Genomic DNA, 23,811 nt, shown 5'->3' on the forward strand with positions numbered 1-23,811 from the left:
TGACACAGGAGACAAGGAATCACTCTGTACAGCATAGGAGAAGCCTCGTACCCCCAAGGCTGGGAGGTCACCTGCCACCACTGTGAGGAGGAAATGCAGAGTAGTGGTGGTTGGCAATTCTCTTCTGAGGGGGACAGAGGCACCCATCTGTCGCCCTGACGTTTCATCTCAGGAGGTATGCTGCCTGCCAGGGGCCCATATCCGAGACATTATGGAGGTGTTGTCAAGGATTATCCGGCCCTCTGACTACTACCCCATGCTACTCATCCATGTGGGCACTAATGATACTGCGAGGCGTGACACTGAGCAGATCAAGAGTGACTACAGGGCTCTGGGAGTACGGGTGAAGGAGTTTGGGGCACAGATGGTATTCTCTTCAATCCTTCCTGTCAAAGGTAGGAGCCCAGGCAGAGACAGGTACATCTTGGAGGTGAATGCCTGGCTGTATAAATGGTGTCAGCAGGAGGGCTTTGGCTTCCTCGATCACAGGATGCTATTCCAGGAAGGACTGCAAGGTAGAGATGGTGTCCACCTTTCGAGGAGAGGGAAGACCCTATTTGGACACAGACTGGCTAACCTAGTGAGGAAGGCTTTAAACTAGATTCAACGGGGACAGGGGAGCAAAGCCCACAGGTAAGTAGAGAAGATGGAGACCTGGAAGATGGGTTCGAAATGGGAGGGAGCATGGGTTATAACAGCAGAGAAAAAGGAGGGTCAGGGCAAAACTGGGAGGCAAGATCAAATCAATATCTTAGATGCAAATATACAAACGCAAGAACTATGGGTAATAAGCAGGAAGAACTGGAAGTGCTAAGAAATAAATACAATTATGACATTGTTGGCATCGCAGAAACTTGGTGGGGTAATACACATGATTGGAATGTTGGTATGGAAGGGTACAGCTTGCTCAGGAAGTATAGACAGAGGAAAAAGGGAGGAGGTGTTGCCTTGTATATTAAAAATGTACACACTTGAACTGAGGTGGAGATGGACATAGGAAGTGGATGTATTGAGAGCCTTTGGATTAAGCTTAAAAGGGTAAAAAAGAAGGGTGATGTCCTGCTAGGAGTCTACAGGCCACCTAACCAGGTGGAAGAGGTGGATGAGGCTTTTTTTAAACAACTAACAAAATCATCCAGGGCCCAGGATTTGGTAGTAATGGGGAACTTCAACTATCCAGATATATGTTGGGAAACTAACACAGCAACACACCAACTAGCCAATAAGTTCTTGGACTGCATTGCAGACTACTTTTTATTTCAGAATGTTGAAAAACCTACCAGGGGGAAGCTGTCCTATACTTGATTTTAACAAATAGGGAGGAACTGATTGAGAATCTGAAAGTGGAAGGTAGCTTGGGTGAAAGTGATCATGAAATCATAGAGTTCACAATTTTAAAGAAGGGTAGAAGGGAGAAGAGCAAAATAGAGACAATGGATTTCAGGAAGGTGGATTTTGGTAAATTCAGAGAGCTGGTAGGTAGCGTCCCATGGGACGCAAGACTGAGGGGAAAAACAACGGAGGGGAGTTGGTAGTTTTTCAAAGGCACATTATTAAAGGCCCAAAAGCAAGCTATTCTTCTGTATAGGAAAGATAGAAAATATGGCAAAAGACCGCCTTGGCTTAACTAGGAGATCTTGTGTGATCTCAAAATAAAAAAGGAATCATATAAAAATAGAAACTAGGACAAATTACGAAGGATGAATATAGGCAAACAACACAGGAATGCAGGGGCAAGATTAGAAAGACAAAGGCACAAAATGAGCTCAAATTAGGTACGGGCATGAAGGGAAACAAGAAGGCTTTTTATAAATACATAAAAAGCAAGAGGAAGATCAAGGCTAGGTTAGGCCCATTGCTCAATGAAGAGGGAGGAACAGTAACGGGAAACTTGGAAATGTCAGAGATGCTTAATGACTTCTTTGTTTCAGTCTTCACTGAGAAGTCTGAAGAAGGAATGACTAACATAGTGAATGCTAGTGGGAAAGGGGTAAGTTTAGAAGATAAAATAAAAGAAAGAACAAGTTAAAAATCACTTAGGAAAGTTAGATGTCTGCAAGTCACCAGGGCCTGATGAAATGCATCCTAGAATACTCAAGGAGCTGATAGAGAAGGTATCACGGGAGACAGGAGAGATTCCAGAAGACTGGAAGAAGTCAAATATAGTGCCCATCTATAAAAAGGGGAATAAGAACAATGAAGGAAACTACAGACAGGCAGTTTAACTTCTGTGCCATGAAAGAGAATGGAACAAGTAATTAAGGAAATCATCTGCAAACACTTGGAAGGTGGTAAGCTGATAGGGAACAGCCAGCATGGATTTGCAAAGAACTAATAATGTCAAACCAGTCTGATAGCTTTCTTTGATAGGATAATGAGCCTCATGGATAAGGGAGAAGTGGTGGATGTGGTATACCTAGATTTTAGTAAGGCATTTGATATGGTCTCGCATGATACTCTTATCAATAACGTAACAAATACAACTTAGATGGGGCTACTATAAGGTAGGTGCAAAACTGGCTGGATAACCATGCTCAGAGAGTAGTTATTAATGGTTCTCAATTCTTTTGTTGACAAAACTGGGGTTTTGTCAGCAACACTCACTAGTGTAACTGTAGCCCAGGCATTCCCAACCTATGGGTCAGGACTCAAATACGGGTCATGACTAGCTTTGTTAAGGGTTTCCTGCAGCTCGGAGTAGCGTGTCTCTTAAAGAAACCATTTGCAGCTCCCTAACTCTGCCACATCCAGAAGCTCTCTCTATCTATAGGGAAGCAATTACGCATTACAAGGACAGCTTCTCCACCTTTGATATTTGAAGCCATCCCAAACAAGCCACTTAAAAGACACTTATAGTAAATGGTTTTCACACACCTTGCTCCCTTCCTCCATTTTGCCCCCTTTCTATTCTATGTAGCTGATCTGTCAGTTTTCAGTTTTTGTTTATATCCCCCCCAGCCTTAGAGCGACTCTCTACAGCCCCTGAACCCCCCAGCCCCTAAGTGTGACTCCCCTTGGGCCCCCCAGCCCACGAGTGTGACTCTCCATGCCCCCCCAGCTCAAGTGTGACTCCCCCAGGCTCTGAGTATGACCCCCCCAGCCTGAGTGTGACCCCTCCAAGCTCTGACTGTAATGTCCCCCAGCCCCAGTGTGACTTCCCCAGCCGCTGAGTGTGGGATTTAAGCTGCGGGAGCAGTCTGAGGATGAGGGTCTTTCTCCCACCACAACTCAGAACAACTACACTCAAATAATTAACTGTAATAAGCCCAGTGTTATTAATGTATTCTCCCTTTTTCTCTATGCAATACTACTATGAATATATAAACATGAGGGGGAGTGATTTTATATTCTTGCCTTAGGCACAAAATTAGCTTGCTATGACAATGCTTGCCCCTCCCCCCCATATTTTTGAATTACCTTGGGTCACCAAGTCTTCGGGAATCATCAAAATGGGTCCCCATCTGGAAAAGGTTGGGAAACTGCTGTACAGGCTAAGAGAACTGGAATATTGGTGCAAGCTTCTGACACCATCTCTGTTGCCAACGCTGAGGGCCAAATCTGATTCCGGGAACGTTGCCCCTGATTGAAGATGAACCATTCATAGAAAAAGGCACAAATTACTGGGAGTGAGGACCTCAGACTCCAGCCCAACCACAGCTGTCAATCCAATCATAGTACCTCGAAAACTCTCCACCAACTTTCCCTTGACTCTTGCGTCACATCTCTCTACTGCGTGCTGCCCTGACCCCATTTCTCCAAGTCACCACTTTCTGCTCAGCCAGCTCCTGAATAAAAATTCACTGCTTGAAGTCACTTGTGTTTTTATGCTGCTGAATGTGTCCTTAAAGTACAGGGTTCACAGTTTTCTTCGATGGCTCTCAGCATCCCCTCTTTAAAATTGTTGCCTATCCCCTTCCCCCCCACCCCAGACTGCTCTATACTCTCCATTGAGAGTATTAGAATGTTAATTCTGGCCACCCACTTGATAAAATCAGTCACAGTGCTAAAAACACCCAAGGCAAACTGTATCTTCCTCTTCACCTGCCACATAACCGTTTTTTTAAATCAAGATCAATAGCGGTGCTGAGAAAATGGATGCGCACACAGCAGGTGGCCACACCTGTGTCCTAATTCTAGTTCAGACAATATTCAGTGGAGTTGAAGAATGAGATGATGACGCAGAGTTAGAAGGGAAAGGGACAGTATTGCTGTGGCACAAGCAATGACCCTATGATGGAGAAAGATTATCCTTGACATGGGTAATTGAAGAGACACGGGCATTTCTCTTACACTTTTCAGCCAGCGTTGACACACTCCACAGAATCTGGCTGCATTTATCCAAGTTATTCTATAAAAGCAAAACACCTGTGTGCCAGATACATAAAGATGTATGTAATCTGCTCATGATCTATTTGCAGAATGTGCTAGCTGTCAGTTGCTTGATGTATGGTGGGTTGGTGGGAAAAAAAGAGAGAGACTGGCTGACTCTGTAGCAAAGATTTCTTTAATTTTTGCTGTTTGTTTGTTTGTTTGTTTCCCCTTCATTCAGTGGCTGTTTGGACCCCACATAATTATTCTAGGGGGAAACAATCACGGGTACTAACTCTTTAATCCGCATTTTTCTGAGATATATATTTTGTGGTGCGCATGGCTCCTAGCAAGTTGAATATTTCAATGCATGACCCTCTCTAACCCACAAACAATGACAATAAATACAACATGACTCTGAAAAGAAGGAATTTTGAGCTTTCATATAAATGCATCAGTACATTCTGATTTTGTTAAGACCAGTCGTTTCTGTCAGTCAGCCTGAATTCCCTTTAATCTTATAACATATAAATGGATTTATATAAAAATACTTTCTGAGTCCAGTTCAACACAACAAAAGAAGTGAAACATTAGTCTGTATTTGTAGATCTTCACTGAAGTGTTTTGACATAATGTGCATACAATCCTAGCAGAAAAGAGCCAGGCAGTTTGGAATAAACTGCTATTTAAACTTTTATGTACATGAAGTCCTGAAGATTTTGCGTCTTAGAAACTTAGAGGCCTTATTTCCAAGAACTTCATGGGGACCATTTCCTCTCTGAAAACAACACAAACCTGTAAAATTCCTCCCTCTTCCCCAACCCCCTTTTCTTTTTCTTTAATCTCAAAAATACTTCTACCCAAATGACACAATAACTAAAAATAAAATGTACACTAGATACAATAGTCATTCTCTAGCTGATCATAACACATCTTTCTCACAAGTCTCTCATATACTAATATTTACCACTTATCTAGCACTTTTCTGCATTGTATGTGAAGACTTCCTGCCTTAAATGCTGACCTCAGAACTGATGTAAATGTAGGATAATGTTATCAAAGTTAGTGAAGTTACTCTAGATTTAACACGGCAAGTAAAATTCCCTCATGACCCAAGATATATCACAGATGATAGTCTTCAGGTGAACTCAGTGAGAGCTCCATGGAGGGTCTGTTTCTGTGCAATAACCATTTCCATGGTAGTGTAGAGCAGTGGTTCCCAAACTTTTCGGCATCATGCCCCCTTTTGATTTTTGAGAAACCCCCCCCACCTCTTTTTTACCATGGGCCAGCCATCCCAGCTGCTTGTGAGCCACCTGCCTGAGCCCCTCCCCTCCACCAAAACCAGGCACTGCCATCCCCTCATCTAACCCCATCTTCCTCCTCTCCCACAACCCACACTCACTCAGCTTTGCAGGAGGCAGCTAGTTCTACATGGGCCTTTGCCTGCTGCCTGCTTTTTATAGCGGCTGTGCCGGGTGACCCATGTGAAATGGCAGGGGCTGAGAGCCAGAATCAAGGGCGGGCATTTTCTTCTGGTGGGGATAATTATGGGGGGAGGGGGGCTGGGTTGCCTTGCTCCCCCCAGAATTCCTTCACACACACCCTCTGGGGGGCACACACCCCAGTTTGGGAAACCGTGGTATAGAGGGACCTCAGGGCTGATCTCAACTAAGATGGGTGGCAAAGGCCCCAAGGGGCTGGTATGTCACTTGAAGCTTGTTGGAGCACAGCGAAATCTGGCTCTACCATTCTCCTTCTGAGCTACTCTACTCTGTTATATGCTGGGAATAGTGTATAGCCTAACCCATGAGGACTGGGCAGCCACACCAGGCTCCCTAATGCCCTCTCCCCACTTCTTTGTACTGAACAACGCTCAGAGACAGGGGGCATGTTAGCCTCCCATCTCTGTAATGAGCAAGTCTGCTAGAACCACTAAAATCTTTCAGAACAATAGTAAATATTAAGGGTGCTGACTTTATCTTGATTGAAATATTTGGGCACAGCCCTGTGTTGTATTGTCTTTACAAACATGTTCACTTCCACAAACAGGTTTTTTAATAAGCATAGACTCTTCATTGGTTTGAACTTGCTTTCAATGGTCCCTATGAAAAAGGGTCGGTTTCATTAGACATCCAATATTGTTGTTCAATTAGTTTAATTATGAGAAAGAACAAAATGCAAGTAAGATGTATGAGACCCTGAAATGGAATGGGCTGATTTTTTAAAAATAAAACATTGGTTTTAATAAAAATCTACTGGTGTTAGTCAAAATCTTCTGCCTTGAAAGAAAACCTATTCATTTCCATAAAAATATAGTGGCTTGAGTATGCATGGATTGGTTCTACTGGGGAGGTTTTGGATTCAATGAAACCGCATTAGTTTCAAAGCATATTTATCCAGGCAGTAAAAATGTATAGGTTAGAAGACTTAAAGAGGCATGAGGATGGCTGCCCTGAAATCTGTCATCTGAAACATAATTCCTATTAAAATTGATTAAATTGACTTAGCATTGATGTGTTCAAATAAAACCTACATCACTCTGGACGTCTGCACCTTATAGCATCCTTATGAAAACTAACTGTATCAAGATTCTTCAGGAAGCTGTGAATACCCAATGTTACCTCCTCAGACTCCCACTCCTCTAAATATGGCCAATTTAGGCTTATTTTCAGTAAAAAGTGCAAACAACATATAATAGTGATTTTCTCACTGACAGCGAAATTCATACCTGTACAATGAGGCAGTACGGGGTCATGCACTATTTAAGTCCCACTAGTGCTCTATTTGAAGTCTTAAGCGGAGCTTCAGAAGCGAGCAGGCTTGTGCTGCCTGTCTGCAGAGCGGAGAATTTTAAGCTAATTGACTACATCTCTAATATCAGAAAAGTATATACCCAGGATAAAATACTATAGATTCAGAGAAGGACTGGGCCTGCAAAATATGTGCAAGGAATATAGGATTGGGGCTGTATTTTTGTTTGGTGGTGTAATCTATATCTGCATGCGGCAATGAGCTGCTTCCCAACATTTGCTACTCTGGGCAATAAAAATGGCTTTAAAAACAGCTTTCACTGTTCACAAGAAAGGCACACATACTACTAAACTTAGTTTACATCATCTACTGCCCCTATTAGTGACAAGTAACCCCTTTTTTCCTCTCCCCGCTCCCTCCACCATGGCTATATAAACCCTGATTTCAAATTGTTTGCTCCAACGATCTGAAGAAGTGGATCTTACTCATGAAAGCTCATGATCTAATAAATTCGTTGGTCTTTAAGGTGATACAGGACTACTTTTTATATTTTCCCATATAAATCGCAGTGTTAATTGTTATATGTTTCAGCTGCATTCTGTGTTTCAAATTAGGGCTGTAGTTAAAGTTATGCATAGGCTTGGCAATAGTTTTGCTGGGTAATAGAGATGTTTATTTTTAAGAATTTTTAATCTAAATTTCCACAGTTGCATTAAATTACAGGGTAGGGACTCAGACAATGGGAAGGGTCAGACAATAATTATTTAATGACTGTCATTGTTAAGATTCAAAAACTTAAGGCTTTAAACTGATAATTTTATCAACATCACATCTCAAAATATGTAAATAGCCTTAAATCAAACTCCAATGAAATGTAAAGCAGCATTTTCCCTACATTGCCTAGCTGGAGATTTCTCTTGTCCTCTTTGGTTTCTGTGTGTAAAATAAAATTGACATTTACCAATAAAAATTGAATCTTTCCATGCTTTGTCACAAGCGTTATGTTGTGAACACAGCATATGGACTCAGACTTCTATAGCTGTTCCCATTGTAGAGAAGGATCATGAGTGATTCTAAAAGTTCAGGTGTTTGTTTTGATTTGTCTATAAAAATGTATCAGTAGCTTTATTATTTATTTTGTCCTGCTCACTAACAGAGCTACTCACTCATGCTAAAGAATGTACAAAATACAAGGCTGTTAAGTGCCTGTACTATTTTCATAAGCAAAAACATCAATACATACTTGACTTTGACAGTTTTACCATCCATTTTCCAGTATGACTCTGGATGATAAAAGAAGACAATTTTCAACTTGCTGGTTTATGGTGTAGAATAAAGCATGACTTTTTTATAATTGGACCTTTGCTTATCCCCCATTAGCAATGCTCATTTCCCCAAAGCCAAAACAGAGACAAGAAAAAGGTGATTTTAACATTGTTATAGAGTTGGAGTTCCTGATAGCCAGAACTATCCAATATGTTCATGTTAGTCAGTAATAAATATCCCAGGCCCAAACCCTGCAACTGGATCCCTCTCAACAGACCTCTTATGACAATTTCAGGACAAGTCAGTCTGCATTTAGTACTTACACCTTTTGGGGAAGGACAAATTTTTCATGTCATCACAGCAGACAGTATTCACAAGTTGACATCGTCTCTTTTTTGCTGTCAAGTCATGAGTTAAAAGCTTACGGCTGCTATATGAAAAATAATGTTTTTGATTAAATTAAGACACATTCAGAACATTTTTAGCAAAGAAAAGGAATAATGCATGGAGAGTCAGAGGTTATCATTCATGAAAAGGGGAGTCATTTCATGTCTAATTACACCCTTATAGAGGCTATTGAGCCAGATTGGTGTAAATAAACTATACCATTTTACACCAACGGAAGAGCTGCCCCACTGATTTCAATTTAGAAGCTTTAATGTACAGCCAATTCCTAAATAAAATGTCCTCTAGCAAACTAGATCAACTTGGTTTTATTCAGATTAACTTTGAAGAATACAAAAGAAAATGGTGCAGAGAAAAGATCATTCAGTTTTTGACAAATAACATTGATGTTACAAAGCTTATTATTAAAAAACTGCATTGGTCTATGGTAGCTGACATTCTGCAGTTGTTCTGTACTCTTAGTCCAAAAAATAAATGTGCTTTCTCCAATATTGTTATATGACAATATTTTGTTAAGGGTTGATTTCATAAAGGAAATCACTGTGCATGTGGGAGAAAGGCTATCTCTTCAAGATAACAGAGATTTTTCTCATGTAAGCATTACACACGATGACCTCTTATACTTTAAGTCCTTCCTAAAAGTGTAATCCATCTACCATGATATATTACATATTAGAGATGGGTGTGAAACAGTTTTCTTATTCCATGCCAATTATTGAGATACTGGAAATTTTTCCCATCTCTCATCAGAATAAAAAATATACAGCTCAAAAATGCCTATGAACCAGAAATCCAAAAATGCATTGGTTTGGGGTCAGTTGAGGCTTTTCATTTTAATAATTTCTAAATGCTTTGTTGAATTTTGACCTTTTTGTTACAGTTAGCTTCAATATTAAAATGTAGCATTGCTTGGAATATTTCGTTTTGAATTTTTTTCCAAAAAAGTTTTGAGCTGAATACTACAGCTGTAAATATTAACAGAGCCATTTTAGACCTTATTCCTTTCTCCTATAGCACTTCTATATTTTAGTCTTCTTCAAGATTATCTACCTTGTTAATACTACTATAGAGACTAAAATCTTGGAGATTCTGCACAAAGTCCCAGGAAGGCTGTGAAGAAATCAGGACAGAGAAGTATAGTAGAAGGTAAATATACATGAGATTAGTAGAAGGGAAATATATTACCCCCAGTTAAATAAGTCCCTGTTCACAAAGTAACAGAAGTTAATCTAGAACTAGCAGGAACTTTCCAGAATCAATCAAGCCAATTAAAGAATCTGGAGCCAATTATGAGGTTTCTAGAGGCAAGTGAGTCAGACAGCCACACCTGGAGCCAATTAAGAATCAGCTAAGACTGGCTAAAAAGTGCTCCTTTTCTGGTGGCTCAGTGTATGTGTGCAAGGGACTGAGGGAAGGTGTCATAGATCTAGGAGGAGCAAGCACAAGCAGGTCCTAGAAAGAAGAACCTGCAGGTAAGGAAGGTACTGGGGAAGGGCTGCCAGGATCTGGACCAGGGACTCATAGCTATCCCATGGCTGTTATTGGAGACACCTGCAGGCAGCTGTTTCCACAAGGTCCGTGGACAGAGGCTGGGAGAAGACAGTGGGCCTGGGTTCAGCCACTACCTTCTCCCCATTACAGCATGAAAACTGGACTGGTTTTGGTAAGGGGTTTGTCCAGCCCTTTAACACTTGGAAAGGCCCCAGAGACTATGGAATGTTTTTTCCCTACTTTTCTGCATTCTGACAAATGATGAGAAGAGTAGCTCAACAAACAGCAAAGCTGGTGCACTAGAGAGAGTGCCTAACTGAGGGCTGTTGTGAGCTTCTGAGGCAAGCAATCTGCTATGAAGACTGAGGAGAAGCTTGCTCACAAGGCACAGAGATCTGAAGAGTTTGCAATCAAGTCTCTGATCCTGGAAAGATTTGTACATAAAAGTAGTGTCATTGATTCAGTGAAATTACTAACAGAAGTAATGTTTCTCGTCCATGTATGTGTTTTCAGGGTAAGATACTAATTTAAGACACTGTGTAATAAATGGATATAGTAAAATTTTCATTGCAACTCTATAATCTGATCCACTTGGAAGGATGCTTCTGCTTATGCAGTATTCCACTGAAATCAGTTGGATGCTACATGAGTACAAGGGCCCACCCATAGGATGCTGTTTTCAGGTGGTGAATTGTAGGAAGCAGAAAGAGGGAGAAAGAAGCAGGAAAACAGAACCATATCAGGGTGTTATTTCAGCTGGAGAGTGTGTGACTTGATTATTACTCCAATTTACTTAAAAGTATTAGGTGTGTTGGGACTTTCAGTTTGTAAAACTTCCGGAGTCTTCTCATTGCACTGCAAATTGCCAATGTTTATTAGAGATATAAATTTCTACCTTTGCCTATTTCCAAGCTTTAAAACAACTAGCAAAAGCCTTTTACAATTTCCAGAATGAAAACACTTCAAAATAGTATGACAAGAAAGTCCAGTGTGTGTCCTGGAAAATATATTCTCCTCCAGGCCACACCCTTCCAAATGTCCTTTCACCACCACCGACAGTTAAGCCCTCTTGAACAGAACAGAAGTAACCCATGGTCAACAGCTGTAATGTCATTGGCGTTCTTCAAGTAAAGACAGTGTCACCCTCTACTGTTCCTCAGAGTGCTGCACTTCTCTGCCTATCTACTAGGACATGTTTGGTAAGCAACATATGTACTATTTCACGTGAAACAGCTCATGATATATCAAGCACTGTATGAAATAATGATTGTTTCAAATTTCATAGTTCTCAAGTGTTGACTAAAACAATTCTCTAGACAGATTTTGCTTTTAAAATCCTTATTTCCTTTGTTACCATTCATAAAGCCTCCGGCTCATATTCAGTTTCTTATACAAGTGGGTGAAATTCCAGTTGCATGAGGGGTGAATTTGATCCTGTGCCAGATATTACCTGATCTTTCAAATATATTTAATTACATACTTCAGCATATAGATAATAAGGAGGACTAGGAAACTATAACACATGAGTTGTGTCTTGTAAATTAGCAACCATGGGCTTTGTCATTTGCCCAACTTTGGTGTCAATAAGAGCAGAATTTGGTTCAGGAGCTCTAGGCAAACTGAGAAACAGTCTTCCCAGCACACGTACTTCAATATCATGCCTTGGGTGATGTCAAAAGCACTAACTTTATGTTTCTTTCATGCACTATCAAACTTACATAAGTGATACATCTTTGTGTTTCCTGGGCTGCTTCTTAGAATACAAAAAGAGGCAGGTTGAATTTTTTTCACCTTACAAGAATACATATTTTTCCAAGTCTAAATAAACAAAATGTATTCACCCCTTAATTGGCTTTTGTTGGGAGACAGTCTTGCTTTCAGCTAAGAAAGATGGGGGGGTTTTTTTATGTCTTCATTAAAAGATCTCTCCATTTTAAAAAAGAACTATATATGTGTTAAAGTCACAGTAAGTTTGGTCTCCAACTAAGATTGTTCCATAATGCCAAAAATGCCATTTTAGAAGTATGTTATTTTTAAAGGGTTTATGTTAAGCAATGGGGTGGATATTATTCTTTAAATCTAAGTTTTAAACAGTGTAAGGAGTGGAGCCAATTGAAGTAAATCATAATTGCTAAACAGAATTAAGTTTGCAACAGCTTCTTATAAGTCTGAAGGAAAGCAGGCATAAAAATAGATCCAAGGAGTAGAAACATTTTTAAGTAGCTTCTATCCCAGACTTCCAGTCTCTAATATCTCAATATTATGAATCAGCTATAGTGCAACACTAACCATAGCAGTCTTACATTTTAACTCAGTGCAAATTATTTATGTTTCAGAAGGTACAGTTTCCTTTATGAACTAGCAAATGTCTTCTAAGAGTAGAAATCCTGTGCTATCAGTGATGATCTGCTATCAAACTGAATTTCCTTCTTACATATTAGTGAATTAGGGCAATTCAGCTCCATAGCTCTCGCTCAGACAGTCTTTGGATCTGATCCCACAGAACTCCATTAACTTGAAGGAGTTCTGTACAAGGAGTATAAGTTGCTTGTGGCAGGAAGAGGCAGTGCAGTGTTGAACAGGAGCTGCACAAGGAGGCTGCATGCCAAGTGGATGGTCGCGGTCCTTGTGGTAAGGGTGTTCCATGCAAGAAAGCTGTCCTGTGAAGAACAGAAGGGGCCTCAGATCTGAGCTGGAGTGGTTTCGTTGAACCCAGAAGCCCCAAAACTGGTATGGAGAGGCTACAGCTGCTGTCCAACTCCTTGCTCTACACAAGAGTTTACTACTCAGGTTTCTATCCAGATGTAGTGGATTCTCACTGGGATCCTGCAGTGCCTGGCCCTCTTTAGCAGGATCTGTCACTTTATTGAACATTTTGTTAGAAAAGAGTTAAGGCTGAAAGTGTATTTCCACGGAGTAGTTATCATGCATCTTCATAAAACAAACACCTCCAAAATACACAAATGCTAAAAATTCTGAAAATGAACAGTCAGGTCAGGCCAGTTCTCCCCTAACATATCTTCCTTTTTCACCTTCTCTCACCCCAGTCAACCTTCCATCCATTCTTCTCCTGATGCCCTGCTCCTGACCCATTCAATGATCCTCAGTCTCTCCATCTCCCACTCTGTCACCCTGATAATTTGCCACCTTATCCCATTACCCTATATTGTATGCCCTCTTCTCTCCTGCTCACATGCCAAGAGATGCTCTCTGGGTAAGGCTGCTGGAGACTACCAAGGGAGCCACCCACCTAATCACTTAAGTACTAATTAATTCCCCTGAAGAAGGCTGATTGGGGAATATGTGACCAATTAGCTGCTCAGTCTGGGGGACTGATGAATCAATAACCCCTCCAATGAAGGTTGGAGATGAAGGCTATGAAATAAACTATAAGAAGGAAGTGAGGAGAGGATTGGGCTAGCTGATCCTAAAATGACCTGTTTTACATGCCATCTCTTGCTCCTTGCAAAGCCTCTACCTATGCCTACAGAATGTGCACTCCCTCCTTGTTACCCCTTTCATGAACCACCCTATCTCTTCAGGTATCATCCAGACCTTTGATACTCCTCTATATACCCCCATCCATGAATTCCCAAAGGTCTTAGTGTCTCGTACCTATTATATACACCCTCTATGACCTTCAGTCCTTTGTCTCCCTTCTGTACTCATTTCTGTGCCCTGCATCCTAGTCTAAAACCTTAATCTGAAAAGTATGACAATTATATTTTACAAACCTCTCTGAAAAGTCATCTACAATGGATTAAATGAAGCATGTGATGTTGCAGAGGAAATTATTTCTTTCAAGTATATTGGACCCAGATGAAAATCAGGTGTATAATAGGAAACTAACTTCTGCCTGAACTGTGGAGCAGCTAGTGCCATGACATAAGACAGCAAATGAAAGAGAAGCAAGGCAGATATTCCATTATTTCATATTTATGAATTTGGGTGGCAAACTTGCAAACATGCACCAGAATAACCTTACCTATGTGAAAAGTCCTACTGAGTGCTCACACACACATACCAATATGAACATATATACTATTTACACACCCAGAATGTCTAAATATATTAGAATTCCATCATCTTTTCAGGTGGGCACTGTTGGGGACTGAAGAGCAGAACTTTTGAGATGTTGAGTTCTATGTGTAATTGATCCTACTCCCATTTGTGGGAGCATTGGGGTCTGCAGGGAATTGGATCAGGTCGTTAGTGGATGCCATGAAGCTAAAATATGTACACCCTTCACCTTGAGAAAAAGTAGAACTCTGTGTGTGCATGTTACTTTGCAGAACACTGCTATCTCCTTGTGCTACTTCCAAGCAAAGTATGCATATCCAGCATGGGAGTGATCCCTCCATGCTAAGAAATTAGGTCCTGTTCTAAGCAACAGTGGTCTAGTGGTCTAGATAATAGGATATCTAAGCCAACACCGAAGAATGGCTTGTACTTACTGGCTGATATTGTCCCTGTCAGAAGGACGCTAGCAAGCCAAAGGAAAAGATCACAGCAGATGGAAGAGCCAAGGCATCCATTACATCGTCACATTGGAATAATCAAATGTGTTAAATTGTGAAAGAGTTTTATGGCTAGTGTTGTGCTTTGGATTCGAGACCTGGCAAGGCATGACTGAGATTATGGAGTGAAAGACTACACACATGCAGATGCACTGAAAATAGATCTGGAACCCCAAAAGCACCATCCTGGCGGGACCTGGTCAATGTGGCAATGCCTGAACCCTGTGTGTCTGCAAACTGGAAGATCAAAGACTAATATGCTCAAATAGAGCTATTCTGAGTATAAGTGTATGTGATTGTGGTGAGGTGCAAACCAAGGAGCACCTGCTCCTTTCCTGATTCTTTGGGGAGACCTATAAGTCAGAGGACCTCACTGCAGTGATGGAAAGAGCCATCGCTTGTACACAGTTCTGGAAAAACATCTAGTTTGTGACAAGGACACAAGAAGAACACACCAGATTTCATGCAGTGCTCTGTAATACCGAGGCCCAGCCCTGCATTTACATTGTTTGCAAAAACATAAACCAAAGCTGTTGCAAAGGTTTTGGATCCACATATTCCTAATAAAGCTGATACACAAAAGGCAGGATTATCATCAGCTCATCCTCCTCAGGATGTAGAGGAACATCTTCTAGCAGCACAATGTATTTAATGACGTTCAATTATATACAAAATTCTGTAATTTGCAAAGGGTCTCAAGTCATTAGTGAGAATTAATGAGGTTCCACTGTAATAAAACATTACTTCAAAATACAGAGTTTTACCAGAACATATGGGATTATAAAAGTAAATGTGCATCACACATAATCTTATGCCACATTATATGGCACATTTTTAAAAGGAAACACCCACAGGTCTGAACGACTGTATTTTTACGCAAATTCAATATGCAGTAAGATATGCTTACTTGTCACTTTTTTTTCCTTGTATCGCCACAGCGCCCGAGGGAGGTCTCATGTCTCACTTTGCCTTGCCATTGTCAGTCTACCTTTACAAATACTCTTACCATTTCCAGGCAAAAGGCCTTCTGGCACTGCAAAACAGTTGGGTTTTTTGTTTTGTTTTTTTTGTTTCCAACCATCTTATGTGACACACAGCAAGAAGCCACTGTAAGATCTGCGTAACCCAATCCTCCTTGGGAATTCAATATGCTGCACAACTTATGCCCAACCCTGCACGATTTTTATAATCATAGCCATCATCTTTTTATTATGTCTTGGACTTGAAGGAGCCTGAAAGCAGATGTAACTCATGATGACCTGACTTCAATGGGAGAATGAACCAGGTGGCTAATTGTCTCTAAAACAAATACACTGATAATTAGCAGGAGAACACAATGCAACAGAAGCCTAACCACCAACCTTTATTTAAGTTAAGCAAATGGGTGAGCAAATGATGCAGCTGCATAGTACTTTGACAAGTTAATAAGGGAGCCATACTTCATCTAGTCAGCTACACTAGCCAAAGCATGCTCTCAGGACCTGATATCAATGATCTGAAATTGTGAGCGTAGACAAAAATGTGGAAAAATTATCAGCACTACCATGGAAAAGCTCTTATTTGAAAGTTCCCCAGAATAGCAGGTTAAATGCCTTAGCCTTTCACCCCAGAACCTGAGTTCAACCCCCCTTTAGGTCAGAAATGAAAATGAACATGATGGTCTCATCTCACTTACCATTTGTCCATATTATAAAACCAAGCACAGTTGGCAGCCTCTGCTGAGGAATAGGTTAGGAATGAACAGCAGAGGGGATGCCTGTCAGGACTGAATTGCATTGGCAAATGGGGCATAGAGAAGCTTGCACATTGCCAGTCAACAGGATATTTGGCTCTAGCCAACATCACCAGTGCCTCCTCTTTAGAAGCACTACACATCAGAGTTTGCCCATAAAATGCAAGGGAAGAAAACAAAAGCTTGATGGTACTAGAGACTTGGTGAATACGCTCATCACATGAAAGAATCCACTGACGGCTTTGTAGATGGTGTCAAAACACCCATTGTAGCAGATCACAGTGTACTTAGTGCAAAACGCCAGAATGCTGTTGAGAGGTGGAAAGACAAATATTTCCAGGTAATTCCTAATGGTCTTTGTTATTATTAGTACAAATGATCAGAGAATTCAATAACTTCAAGTGCTGAGTATAATGGTTCTGCCTTTGTCATCTTTCTTCAGTGTTAACCACTTTCATGGGCAAGACAAATGCCAGGGAGATTGTTTGTTTGTTTGTTTGTTTGTTTGTTTGTTTGAAAAGCTGGAAATATGCTGCAAAGTTGGAGACGAAGCCTTTTTATGGGGAAACTAGGTAACTATTGCATGTGTTGCCCTCCGGAATACCCCTCTGGAAACACACACCCCCCCGCCACTCATGCACCTGATGAAGCAGGTCTTTGCCCACAAAAGCTAATGCTCCAAAATATCTGTTAGTCTATAAAGTGCCACAGGACTTCTTGTTGTTCTTGAAGGTACAGACTACCATGGCTACCTCTCTGATATATTGCATGTGTATTTCTTTAGACTTCTGTCCAGAAATACAAAGGGGGCACTTATCCAACATGTTAATTCCAGTTCAGAGCAAAAGCTAGTTTAGTCACAGCCCCTGTTGCAGCAGCTCACACACACACAAAACAAACTTTAGTAGTTGTGAATGAGAACCAGAAAGCAAAACTGACGCTAGCCAGGGGTCCCAATTTACTGCTACTTCAGTGCACTTTTACCCTTATATAACTCCACTAGTGCAAACAGCAGGATAACTCACTGACGTGCAAGAAAGGTAATGCCCAGCTCACACTCCACAATAGCTCACACACTGGTATAAAATCAGAAAGACTTTATATACACTGGGATAAAGAGGGGTAGGCGATGGTTAATCAGACCCAAAAGAATGAGAATGTCTTGTCTATTTTTGCTGTGTGAGGAGAGCAAATCATAAAATGGAAACAGATTGGGTAAATGGTGAGATGTATTTTTTCCAATGATATGTTTCAGACTTCCATCTCAAATAGGGCAAGATAATATTATTGACATGATCAAAAGGAAAAGGCACAAATGTGATAAATAAGACAACACTGCACTGAGCTTGTATGGAAAAGTGGATTGGTTCCCTTCAGTTTCCAGTTAATCACAGCAGTTGAACTTCATTTTACATCTGGATTTTACAAAATTCTTGTTGTATTTCAGCTTCTGGTACAGAAGTCTCAGAAAGGAAAGAGAATAAAAGGAGAGTGTTCAGGGACGTTCAGAACAATAGTTCCTTCAAAATCCCAACAAGTCTGCTGAGGCTTTGTACTTGCAGAGTTTATTTTGGCAAATACAGGAAACACTGGGAGAAAACATTCTTGCTAGTTTTGCTGCTTCTTAAAGCAGTTGACTGTTCACTCAGCCCCATGTATTTTCTTCTTAACTTATAAATAATTAGCTATAATTTAATAGTCTAAAGGATACGTTATATACTGCCCCTCTTCAGTTCTTTGTAAGAGTTAATTAGGGAATACAATAGCAGGTATGATTTCTCTTTTATTTTCCTTTCTCCATATCATTTGTCATTTAATAATCATGTTAAACGACAAAAATCTAGATCCCTGCCAAGTTCAAAATAAGCTCAGTATTCGTTGTTTGCTCGACGCAATGTATGCAAAAATTAACAAATAGTAGGAAAGAAGATGTTTGCTAGCTCTGAATAGAAACGCACTTCTCTGAGAGGAAGACAGGTCTCCACTTCACGTCACTTCCTACTTCACTGTGGTAAAAGTTAGACTTAGCAAAATGGTCACCAAACTACACTCTGCCCAGAAAACCCTGGTTTACTAGTGTCTGGCTCCTGCCTGGCATTTGACTCAATTAATTTGCTGAACAGCTGGCAAAGTGCCATCATTTGAGCCACTTGTGACTTCAGTTCCAGCATGTTTGTGCTTCCTTGCTATTGATTAGGAATCCCCTTTTCTTTTCTATATTTCTGGGAAAGCTTTCTGCCAGAAGAATGAAAAGAAGTGAATGGTGGGAACTAGGATTCCGCTGTGGGATTTGATAAGGATACCTCATGAATAAGAAAAAAGCAGTCAAGTAGCACTTTAAAGACTAGCAAAATAGTTTATTAGGTGAGCTTTCGTGGGACAGACCCACTTCTTCAGACCATGGCCAGACCAGAACAGACTCAATATTTAAGACACAGAGAACCAAAAACAGTAAGCAAGGAGGACAAATCAGAAAAAGATAATCAAGGTGAGCAAATCAGAGAGTGGAGGGGTGGGGCGGAAGCTCAAGAATTAGATTGAGCCAAGTATGCAGATGAGCCCCTATAGTGACTCAGAAAGTTCCCATCACGATTTAAACCATGTGTTAATGTGCCGAATTTGAATATAAAAGTCAGCTCGTCCACTTCTTTCCAAAACGGTGCGATAATGTCTCTTCAGTAACACACATACCTTGAGGTCATTGACACAATGACCCATTCCATTAAAATGTTGACTAAGTGGTTTGTGGATCTGGAGTGTTTTGATGTCTGTTTTGTGCCCATTGACCCTTTGTCTAAGGGAGTTAGAAGTCTGTCCAATGTACAAAGCATCTGGGCATTGTTGGCACATGATGGCATATATGATGTTAGCAGAGGAGCATGAGAAAGTGCCCGTGATTCTGTGAGTAACCTGGTTAGGTCCAGTGATGGTATTTGCATGGCCCCACAATATGCTAATATATTTATGGCCTACCTGGAACAACGATTCCTCAGCTCTCGTCCCCTATTACCACTCCTCTACTTAAGATACATTGATGACATTTTTATGATTCAGACCCATGGTACAGAGGCTCTAGAAGAATTCCACACACTTTAACAATCTACACCCCACCAACTTATGCCTCGATTACAACATGCAAGAGGTACATTTCCTGGACACTACAGTACTAATCAAGGATGGCCTGATCAGTACCACACTGTACTGAAAACCTACTGATCGCTATACTTATCTACACCCTTCTAGCTTCCATACTGCACACATGACTAGCTCCATTGTTTACAGTCAAGCTCTTAGGTACAATCGCATTTGCTCTGATCCAACTGACAGAGACCAAAAACTACAAGAACTTTACCAAATATTCATAAACCTGAATTACCCACCAGGAGAAGTAAGAAAACAAATTGACAGGGCCAGACGCATACCCAGAGACCAGCTACTCCGAGATCGGCCCCAAAAAGCCAAGAACAGAACACCACTGGTCATCACCTACAGCCCCCAACTCAGACCACTGCAATGAATTATTAAAGACCTACAACCTGTTCTTAATCAGCATGCTACACTCCAGAAGGCTCTGGGTGACATGTCTGTTCTCTCCTACAGACAACCTCCCAACCTCATGAGGAGCCTCACTAACAGCCACAGTCTATACCCCAGGAACACCAGTCCTGGAACCTTTCCCTGCAACAAAGCCTGCTGCCAGCTTTGTCCACATATCTTCTCTGGAAATATCATCACTGGACCTAACCAGGTTACTCACAGAATCACGGGCACTTTCTCATGCTCCTCTACTAACATCATATATGCCATCATGTGCCAACAATGCCCAGATGCTTTGTATATTGGACAGACTTCTAACTCCCTTAGACAAAGGGTTAATGGGCACAAAACAGACATCAAAACACGCCAGATCCACAAACCAGTTAGTCAACATTTTAATGGAATGGGGCATTCTGTCAATGACCTCAAGGTATGTGTGTTACTGAAGAGACACTATCGCACCGTTTTGGAAAGAGAAGTGGACGAGCTGACTTTTATATTCAAATTCGGCACATTAACACATGGTTTAAATCGTGATGGGAACTTTCTGAGTCACTATAGGGGCTCATCTGCATACTTGGCTCAATCTAATTCACCCCTCCACTCTCTGACTTGCTCACCTTGATTATCTTTTTCTGATTTGTCCTCCTTGCTTACTGTTTTTGGTTCTCTGTGTCTTAAATATTGAGTCTGTTCTGGTCTGGCCATGGTCTGAAGAAGTGGGTCTGTCCCACGAAAGCTCACCTAATAAACTATTTTGCTAGTCTTTAAAGTGCTACTTGACTGCTTTTTGTTTTGATAGTGTATAGACTAGCACGGCTTACACTCTGTTACTATTCCTCATGAATAAGGTGTGTGTTATTCAAAACATGACTCTTCATATGACCATCCTGCTCCTTTTCTTTGAACCACTCTACTTCTGTCAGGCACTAGCAAACATCGATCCTATTTGGAAGCCTTTCCTCTGGGAATAAAAGTAGGTAGCATCTATCACACAGCACACTTTTCCATCTGGAGTTAAAGTCTCATCAGAATTAGTTCTGTTTCCATCCCTAATTATACTGCAATTGACGTTAGAAAATGAAAGGCTGATGTTCAAAGTTAACAAATGCATTTATTAGCTTTGGTAAAATGATTGTTCCTCTGAAAATAACCATTATAAAGATGGCAACACATCAGAAGGTTTTCTTTAAAAATAATATGATTTCCCAGCAAAATAGTGCATTTATTTGTGGGGAGGGAACATCTCTAGGAGTGATGAAAATCCTAACATTTCTTCTTTAATGTGTGTCAATACAGTAGTAAGTTCTGTATCAAAATATATTAATACCTTTCAAACACAAAGCTGTGAACTTCCCCCCTTTAGTTCAAAATTGAAACAAATGCTCTTTTTTTTTATCTTCCTCTTTTCCCTCAGCATCATTTCCCTGTTTCATAACATAGGTTGGTTATGGGGAGAAGAAATAGTGCACTCTCATATAAGCAGGAATCTTAATTTTCTTTCTTCTCTAATCACTTTCAAAATTGTATATTAGACAATGCACTGAAATACCTGACTGAACTGACTTGATTTCTCCTCTCTTGATGTGCACAACTCCACATGAATTGCCGATAAAGGGCCACATCCTCCATGACTGAACAGACCTGGTCAACTCTGGCCCACCCCTTGACTGAAACTCCCTCTTCAAACCCTCCTCTGAAACCCACCACTCATGCATCTGATGAACCGGTTCTTTGCCCACAAAAGCTTATGCTCCAAATTATATGTTAGTCTATAAGGTGCCACAGGACCTCTTGTTGTCACTGAAATACTGATGCCTTCAAACAATCATCTGTGCATTTTTCTTGAATTTAATTTTCACTTGATGGGCAAATGTTCTTCTTCTTGTACCAAAATGCCATTAGCATCTTTATGTTCATACTGTAGGTCACCACAGTAATAAATTTCAGCTTCATTTCCTGTACCCCAGTGACTTAAAAACAAAACAAACTCATGAGGAAAGGGGAGGAAGTTCTGAACGTAGCTACATATCAGTTGGCAGGAAACCACTTCCCCAAAATACACATATGAGACCTGTCTTCTTCTGTCAGGCTTTGAAAAAGGAAATTATACACAGTGAACCAAATTCTGCCTTCAGTTACATCAGTGTCAAGGGCAGAAAATGCATGTGCACTGTTCTGATCCCAAATAATATGGTACCACTCTGCTGCTACTGTTCTGTCAAATTTGGAATGAAGGGTGTGGATACAGGTTGAAACTTCTGGGTTTTCAATGCAACACATTTGTGAGAGTTACTTTACCTGTAGAACTCATTGTGCTCAGATATCACTTTTGTTAAGACTTTAGCAGGATTCAAAAAGGAATTATACATTTTATGAACAAGAATATTCGAAGATATAATAGCAAGGATTAAAAACAACATGGTTTTGGATGGGTGTAATTCTGTGTATCAGCCAATGTCTAGAGATGAAGGTTAGAAAGAAACTTTTCCTGGAATCAGCTAGTTCCATATGTATTTGTGATGGAGTTTCTTGCACCTTACTCTGAAGCATTACCTATCGCTAGACAGAGGACTATATGGGCCATTGAGCTGATCTAATGGGAAAATTCATGTTTCTGTATGGATTTAATAGAATATTGGTTGATATGCCTGTCTCAAACCTACTCCAAATAAATGTAAGGTGGTCAGCTTTCTTTTATGTGTGCATAGTTCGTGTCCCTGTTTTAATATAGGGGGTGGGATGAGTGCTGTATGTCTGTTTCACTTTCTCTGACTTAATAGCTATACAAAATGAAAATAGTTTTAGAGACATGTTGTACTAAGCCATAGAGAGAATCAGTGGAAGACACTGCAGACTGAAAGATGTGGCACATTGGAGCAATGGATGGGAAATCAAATTATCCATGTAAACTCCAGCAAGGATCCCATCTGATCTTACTGAACTTCTGAACACCAGAAGCCCTTACCCGTTAGTGAAGAGGTAGTTCTCCTTTGTTCTGTGTCTTTCCAGGGGATAGGGCCTCATAGCCAACTTAATGAGAAAACATTGGTGATGAAAATAAAACTATAATAATACAAATATGCCAGCACGGGTGAGTGGGATGGGGCGTGGTTTTAAAATAACGAGCACCTCTTATAAGGTCTGCTAAAATGGTTCAATTCTAAGAGGCCAGATTGACTAATGTCAGCTACTAATTCATGTCCCAAAATGCTGTGTTGCCCACCTCTGACTTCATTTTTAGTGTCTACCTCTACTACAGCTTTTGAACCATAAGGAAAGCCTTATTAAGATAAAACACTGAAGACCAGATTCCGCCGCCTCCTGGGTAGATGTGCCAAGGGAAGGGAAAGGGCATGTAGGACTGACCCTGCATACAGGGGCCAAGCCTAATCTCACTGCTAGGCAGTCCTGGCCTTCAGAAAGGAAACAGCCCCTCTCTCACCCTAATCACTGGCCAGAAGAATTCCTCCTGATACTTCTGTTATCCCCCTAGTTGCTCCTCTTTTCCTCTCTTTTCTTCTTCCTCAGTGCAGGTTGTGATGTTAAAGCCACAATCTGGGACTATACGTAGTCAAGTGTCTTTGGCACTCTTACAAGCTAGATAACGGCATCAAACTTATCAAAGGCTTGTTGTTGAAACTTCAGTGGAAGTTGGTGGTATTTGTAGTGGGCTGGAGAGACGCAGATAATAGAGAGGCTATTCCTTTGAAAAGGGTGTTCTGCTCCTAGAACAGGGTGATGTTTCAAACTGGAAAATTTCCTGAAGACTTCTGCATGAGTCCAGCAGATGCAAACACT

Source organism: Carettochelys insculpta, chromosome 2 (genome assembly GCF_033958435.1).
Source record: "Carettochelys insculpta isolate YL-2023 chromosome 2, ASM3395843v1, whole genome shotgun sequence".
Lineage (NCBI taxonomy): Eukaryota > Metazoa > Chordata > Testudines > Carettochelyidae > Carettochelys > Carettochelys insculpta.